This window comes from Salmo trutta, chromosome 14 (genome assembly GCF_901001165.1).
Source record: "Salmo trutta chromosome 14, fSalTru1.1, whole genome shotgun sequence".
NCBI lineage: Eukaryota > Metazoa > Chordata > Actinopteri > Salmoniformes > Salmonidae > Salmo > Salmo trutta.
The window spans coordinates 20,378,441-20,386,682 of NC_042970.1; positions in this window are offsets into that span (position 1 = coordinate 20,378,441).

Genomic DNA, 8,242 nt, shown 5'->3' on the forward strand with positions numbered 1-8,242 from the left:
TGCAGAGGGTGGTGTTTAGTCCCAGGGTTCTTAGCTTACAGATGAGCTTTGTGGGCACTATGGTGTTGAACGCTGAGCCTTAGTCAATGAACAGCATTCTCCCAGTTGGGAAAGGGCAGCATGGATCGCGATTGAGATTGCGTCATATTTGTCTGTTGGGGCGGTATGCAAATTGGAATGAGTCTAGGGTTTCTGGGATGATGGTGTTGATGTGAGCCATGACCAGCCTTTCAAGCACATAATGGATAACGACGTGAGTGCTACGGAGCGGTAGTCATTTAGGCAGGTTTTCTGTGTAATGTGCCTAGACCGCGTAATTGTCGCAGATTGTGACAAGGGTTCGTATCTCACATGACCCCACCCCCTTTGGAAATGTAGATATACATCTATTGTGTTGAAAAGGGATGCCAACAGTTTGAAAGTTAAGATTATGAATTTAATATGGAGCTTTTTCTTTTGTCAGACTTGCACAAAACACACTGCTACTGCCTAATAATCATATTGCATAGGCAATATGAAATGGACGTGTACATTTAAATGTAGGATTACAACATTTTAATAATAATCTGCTTTGTATACGTTATTTGACTCGAGGAGGATGAGCATTACAAAGTGTACAGTAGGATTGTAGTTTGCTCTCTCGTTATAATCAGGTTGGTTGCAACCATTGCAGTTATTTTAAAATAAGTTTCTCGCGAGTCCAGAGGACTCGAATCGACTGTCTTAATGTAGGAAGACACTTGGCTGTCATTAGTATATTCTTGCGAAAATATACACCCCCTTGGCATTTTTCCTATTTTGTTGCCTTACAATCTGGAATTAAAATAGATTTTGGGGGGGTTTGTATCATTTAGATTACACAACATGCCCACCACTTTGAAGATGCAAGGTATGTTTTATTGTGAAACAAACAAGTAATAAGACAAAAAAAACATAAAACTTAAGCGTGCATAAATATTCACCCCCCCCAAAGTCAATACTTTGTAGAGCCACCTTTTGCAGCAATTACAGCTGCAAGTCTCTTGGGGTATGTCTCTATAAACTTGGCACAACTAGCCACTGGGATTCTTGCCCATTCTTCACGGCAAAACTGCTCCAGTTCCTTCAAATTGGATGGGTTCCGCTGGTGAATAGCAATCTTTAAGTCAAACCACAGATTCTCTATTGGATTGAAGTCTGGGCTTTGACTAGGCCATTCCAAGACATTTAAATGTTTCCCCTTAAACCACTCAAATGTTGCTTTAGCAGTATGCTTAGGGTCATTGTCCTGCTGGAAGAGGAACCTCCGTCCCAGTCTCAAATTTCTGGATGACTCAAAAATTTCTGGATGACTCAAAAAGAATTTCCCTATATTTAGCGCCATCCATCATTCCTTCAATTCTGACCAGTTTCCCAGTCCCTGTCGATGAAAAATATCCCCATGGGATGGTGTTCTTGGGGTGATGAGAGGTGTTGGGTTTGCGCCAGACATAGCATTTTCCTTGATGGCCAAAAAGCTACATTTTATTCTCATCTGACCAAAGTATCTCCTTCCATATGTTTGGAGAGTCTCCCACATGCCTGTTGGCGAACACCAAACGTGTTTGCTTATTTTTTTCTTTAAGCAATGTTTTTTTCCTGGCCACTCTTCCGTATAGCCCAGCTCTGTGGAGTGTACGGCTTAAAGTGGTCCTATGGACAGATACTCCAATCCCTGCTGTGGAGGTTTGCAGCTCCTTCAGGGTTATCTTTGGTCTCTTTGTTGCCTCTCTGATTAATGCCCTCCTTGCCTGGTCCGTGAATTTTGGTGGGCAGCCCTCTCTTGGCATGTTTGTTGTGGTGCCATATTCTTTCCATTTTTTAATAATCTATTTAATGGTGCTCCGTTGGATGTTCAAAGTTTCAGATATTTTTTTAAGAACCCAACCCTGATCTGTACTTCTCCACAACTTTGTCCTTGACCTGTTTGGAGAGCTCCTTGGTGTTCATGGTGTCGCTTACTTGGTGGTGCCCCTTGCTTAGTGGTGTTGCAGACTCTGGGCCTTTCAGAACAGGTATATATATACAATTTGGAGTCAACCGCTTTAGCAGTGTGTGCCACCTAGATGCGATGGTGATAATCTTAGCCTACATGAATGCAATTTGTCAAATCCATAAGGCTCTTACTGTTGTAAGGATCTAATAGATATTTTTCCCATGAATGCACATGGATGTGTGTGAAACAGATAAACAAAAATTGTGCCAGGACATAACTGCCACCTGTTGAGGTTAGCACAACCAACCTTGTCTCCCATTAATTATGTAATAGACGCAGTCATTCTGGGTCTGTTTTGAGCCCCACCTGTTTAGATAAAAAACTATATATATATATATATATAGTTTTTTAGCTAAATTATAAATTACATTACATATGTATATATATATATATATATGTAATATAATTTATATAAATATATATATATATATACACTGCTCAAAAAAATAAAGGGAACACTTAAACAACACAATGTAACTCCAAGTCAATCACACTTCTGTGAAATCAAACTGTCCACTTAGGAAGCAACACTGATTGACAATACATTTCACATGCTGTTGTGCAAATGGAATAGACAACAGGTGGCAATTAGCAAGACACCCCCAATAAAGGAGTGGTTCTGCAGGTGGGGACCACAGACCACTTCTCAGTTCCTATGCTTCCTGGCTGATGTTTTGGTCACCTTTGAATGCTGGCGGTGCTTTCACTCTAGTGGTAGCATGAGACGGAGTCTACAACCCACACAAGTGGCTCAGGTAGTGCAGCTCATCCAGGATGGCACATCAATGCGAGCTGTGGCAAGAAGGTTTGCTGTGTCTGTCAGCGTAGTGTCCAGAGCATGGAGGCGCTACCAGGAGACAGGCCAGTACATCAGGAGACGTGGAGGAGGCCGTAGGAGGGCAACAACCCAGCAGCAGGACCGCTACCTCCGCCTTTGTGCAAGGAGGAGCAGGAGAAGCACTGCCAGAGCCCTGCAAAATGACCTCCAGCAGGCCACAAATGTGCATGTGTCAAACGGTCAGAAACAGACTCCATGTGGGTGGTATGAGGGCCCGACATCCACAGGTGGGGGTTGTGCTTACAGCCCAACACCGTGCAGGACGTTTGGCATTTGCCAGAGAACACCAAGATTGGCAAATTTGCCACTGGCGCCCTGTGCTCTTCACAGATGAAAGCAGGTTCACACTGAACACGTGACAGACGTGACAGACTCTGGAGACGCCGTGGAGAACGTTCTGCTGCCTGCAACATCCTCCAGCATGACCGGTTTGGCGGTGGGTCAGTCATGGTGTGGGGTGGCATTTCTTTGGGGGGCCGCACAGCCCTCCATGTGCTCGCCAGAGGTAGCCTGACTGCCATTAGGTACCGAGATGAGATCCTCAGACCCCTTGTGAGACCATATGCTGGTGCGGTTGGCCCTGGGTTCCTCCTAATGCAAGACAATGCTAGACCTCATGTGGCTGGAGTGTGTCAGCAGTTCCTGCAAGAGGAAGGCATTGATGCTATGGACTGGCCCGCCCGTTCCCCAGACCTGAATCCAATTGAGCACATCTGGGACATCATGTCTCGCTCCATCCACCAATGCCACGTTGCACCACAGACTGTCCAGGAGTTGGCGGATGCTTTAGTCCAGGTCTGGGAGGAGATCCCTCAGGAGACCATCCGCCACCTCATCAGGAGCATGCCCAGGCATTGTAGGGAGGTCATACAGGCACGTGGAGGCCACACACACTACTGAGCCTCATTTTTACTTGTTTTAAGGACATTACATCAAAGTTGGATCAGCCTGTAGTGTGGTTTTCCACTTTAATTTTGAGTGTGACTCCAAATCCAGACCTCCATGGGTTGATAAATTGGATTTCCATTGATTATTTTTGTGTGATTTTGTTGTCAGCACATTCAATTATGTAAAGAAAAAAGTATTTATTAAGATTATTTATTTCATTCAGATCTAGGATGTGTTGTTTAAGTGTTCCCTTTATTTTTTTGAGCAGTATATATATACAGTGGGGGGAAAAAGTATTTGATCCCCTGCTGATTTTGTACGTTTGCCCACTTACAAAGAAATTATCACTCTATATTTTTAATAGTAGGTTTATTTGAACAGTGAGAGACAGAATAACAACAACAAAAAATCCAGAAAAACACATGTCAAAAATGTTATAAAATGATTTGCATTTTAATGAGGGAAATAAGTATTTGACCCCTCTGCAAAACATGACTTAGTACTTGGTGGCAAAACCCTTGTTGGCAATCACAGAGGTCAGACGTTTCTTGTAGTTGGCCACCAGGTTTGCACACATCTCAGGAGGGATTTTGTCCCACTCCTCTTTGCAGATCTTCTCCAAGTCATTAAGGTTTCGAGGCTGATGTTTTGCAACTCGAACCTTCAGCTCCCTCCACAGATTTTCTATGGGATTAAGGTCTGGAGACTGGCTAGGCCACTCCAGGACCTTAATGTGCTTCTTCTTGAGCCACTCCTTTGTTGCCTTGGCCGTGTGTTTTGGTTCATTGTCATGCTGGAATACCCATCCACGATCCATTTTCAATGCCCTGGCTGAGGGAAGGAGGTTCTCACCCAAGATTTGACGGTACATGGCCCCGTCCATCGTCCCTTTGATGCGGTGAAGTTGTCCTGTCCCCTTAGCAGAAAAACACCCCCAAAGCATAATGTTTCCACCTCCATGTTTGACGGTGGAGATGGTGTTCTTGGGGTCATAGGCAGCATTCCTCCTCCTCCAAACATGGCGAGTTGAGTTGATGTCAAAGAGCTCCATTTTGGTCTCATCTGACCACAACACTTTCACCAGTTGTCCTCTGAGTCATTCAGATGTTCATTGGCAAACTTCAGACGGGCATGTATATGTATTCTTGGGCAGGGGGACCTTGCGGGCGCTGCAGGATTTCAGTCCTTCACGGCGTAGTGTGTTACCAATTGTTTTCTTGGTGACTATGGTCCCAGCTGCCTTGAGATCATTGACAAGATCCTCCCGTGTTATTCTGGGCTGATTCCTCACCATTCTCATGATCATTGCAACTCCTCGAGGTGAGATCTTGCATGGAGCCCCAGGACGAGGGAGATTGACAGTTCTTTTGTGTTTCTTCCATTTGCGAATAATCGCACCAAATGTTGTCACCTTCTCACCAAGCTGCTTGGCAATGGTCTTGTTGCCCATTCCAGCCTTGTGTAGGTCTACAATCTTGTCCCTGACATCCTTGGGGAGCTCTTTGGACTTGGCCGTGGTGGAGAGTTTGGAATCTGATTGATTGATTGCTTCTGTGGACAGGTGTCTTTTTTACAGGTAACAAGCTAAGGTTAGGAGCACTCCCTTTAAGAGTGTACTCCTAATCTCAGCTTGTTACCTGCATAAAAGACACCTGGGAGCCAGAAATCTTTCTGATTGAGAGGGGGTCAAATACTTATTATTTGCAAATCAATTTATAACATTTCTGACATTTTTCTGGATATTTTTGTTGTTATTCTGTCTCTCACTGTTCAAATAAACCTACCATTAAAATTATAGACTGATCCTTTCTTTGTCAGTGGGCAAACATACAAAATCAGCAGGGGATCAAATACTTTTTTCCCCCACTGTATATGTATATAATATATACATACACCGTAGTTACAATAGACATTTACGACATTAACAATGGCTACAATGTATTTCTGATCAATTTGATGTTATTTTAATGGACAAAAAATGTGCTTTTTCTTTCAAAAACAAGACAATTTCTAAGTGACCCCAAACTTTTGAATGGTAGTGTATATACAGTTGAAGTCGGAAGTTCACATACACCTACGTTGGGGTCATGAAAACTCGTTTTTCAACCACTCCACAAATTTCTTGTTAACAAACTATAGTTTTGGCAAGTTGATTAAGATATCTACTTTGTGCATGACACAAGTAATTTTGCATTCAGTTGTTTACAGACAGATTATTTCACTTATAATTCATTGTATCACAATTCCACTGGGTCAGAAGTGTACATACACTAAGTTGACTGTGCCTTTAAAAAGCATGGAAAATTCCAGAAAATTATGTCATGGCTTTAGAAGCTTCTGATAGGCTAATTGACATCATTTGAGTCATTTGGAGGTGTACCTGTGGATGTATTTCAATGCCTACTTTCAAACTCAGTGCCTTTTTGCTTGACATCATGGGAAAATCAAAAGAAATCAGCCAAGACCTCAGAAAACAAACTGTAGACCTCCACAAGTCTGGTTCATCCTTGGGAGTAATTTCCAAATGCCTGAAGGTACCACATTCATCTGTACAAACAATAGTACGCAAGTATAAACACCATGGGACCACGCAGCCGTCATACCGCTCAGGAAGGAGAGACATTCTATCTCCTAGAGATGAATGTACTTTGGTAAGAAAAGTGCAAATCAATCCCAGAACAATAGCAAAGTACCTTGTGAAGATGCTGGAGGAAACAAGTACAAAAGTATCTATATCCACAGTAAAACGAGTCCTATATCGACATAACCTGAAAGGCCACTCAACATGGAAGAAGCCACTGCTCCAAAACCGCCATAAAAAAGCCAGACTACGGTTTGCAACTGCACATGGGGACAAAGATTGTACATTTTGGAGAAATGTCCTCTGGTCTGATGAAGCAAAAATAGAACTGTTTGGCCATAATGACCATCGTTATGTTTGGAGGAAAAAGGGGGAGGCTTGCAAGCCAAAGAAAACCATCCCAACCGTGAAGCACAGGGGAGGCAGCATCATGTTGTGGGGGTGTTTTGCTGCAGGAGGGACTGGTGCACTTCACAAAATAGATGGCATCATGAGGAAGAAAAATTATGTGGATATATTGAAGCAACATCTCAAGACACCAGTCAGGAAGTTAAAGCTTGGTCGCAAATGGATCTTCCAAATGGACAATAAACCCAAGCATACTTCCAAAGTTGTGGCAAAATGGCTTAAGGACAACAAAGTCAAGGTATTGGAGTGGCCATCACAAAGCCCTGACCTCAATCCCATAGAACATTTGTGAGCAGAGCTGAAAAAGTGTGTGCGAGCAAGGAGGCCTACAAACCTGACTCAGTTACACTATCTCTGTCAGGAGGAATGGGCCAAAATTCGCCCAACTTATTGTGGGAAGCTTGTGGAAGGCTACCCGAAATGTTTGACACAAGTTAAACAACTTAAAGGCAATGCTACCAAATACTAATTGAGTGTATGTAAACGTCTGACTTTAACTGTATATACACACCCAGTACCAGTAAAAAGTTTGGACACACCTACTCATTCAAGGGTTTTTCTTTATTTTTAATATTTTCTGCATTGTAGAATAATAGCGAAGACATCAAAACTATGAAATAGCACATATGTAATCATGTAGTAACCAAAAAAGTGTTAAACAAATCAAGATATATTTGAGATTCTTCAAAGTAGCCACCCTTTGCCTTGATGACTGCTTTGCACATTCTTGGCCTTCTCTTAACCAGCTTCATGAGGTAGTCGCCTGGAATGCATTACAATTAACAGGTGTGCCTTGTTAAAAGTTAATTTGTGGAATTGATTTCCTTCTTAATGCGTTTGAGCCAGTTGTGTTTTGACAATGTAGGGGTGGTATACAGAAGATAGCCCTATTTGGTAAAAGACCAAGTCCATATTATGGCAAGAACAGCTCAAATAAGCAAAGAGAAACAACAGTCCATCATTACTTTAAGACATGAAGGTCAGTCAATCCAGAACATTTCTAGAACTTTGGAAGTTTCTTCAAGTGCAGTTGCAAAAACCATTAAGCACTATGATGAAACTGGCTCTCATGAGGCCCGTGACAGGAATGGAAGACCTAGAGTTACCTCTGCCACAGAGGATAAGTTCATTAGAGTTACCAGCCTCAGAAATTGCAGCCCAAATAAATGCTTCACAGAGTTCAAGTAACAGACACATCTCAACAACAATTCAAGGCAAACTTAACCAGCAGGGCTACAACAGAAATCTGCAGCGATATGCCATCCCATCTGGTTTGCGTTTGGTGGGACTATCATTTGTTTTTCAACAGGACAAGGACCCAATACACCTCTAGGCTGTGTAAGGGCTATTTGACCAAGAGGGAGAGTGATGGAGTGCTGCATCAAATGACCTGGCCTCCACAATCACCCGACCTCAACCCAATTGAGATGGTTTGGGATGAGTTGGACCACAGAGTGAAGGAAAAGCAGCCAACAAGTGCTTAGCATATGTGGGAACTCCTTCAAGACTGTTG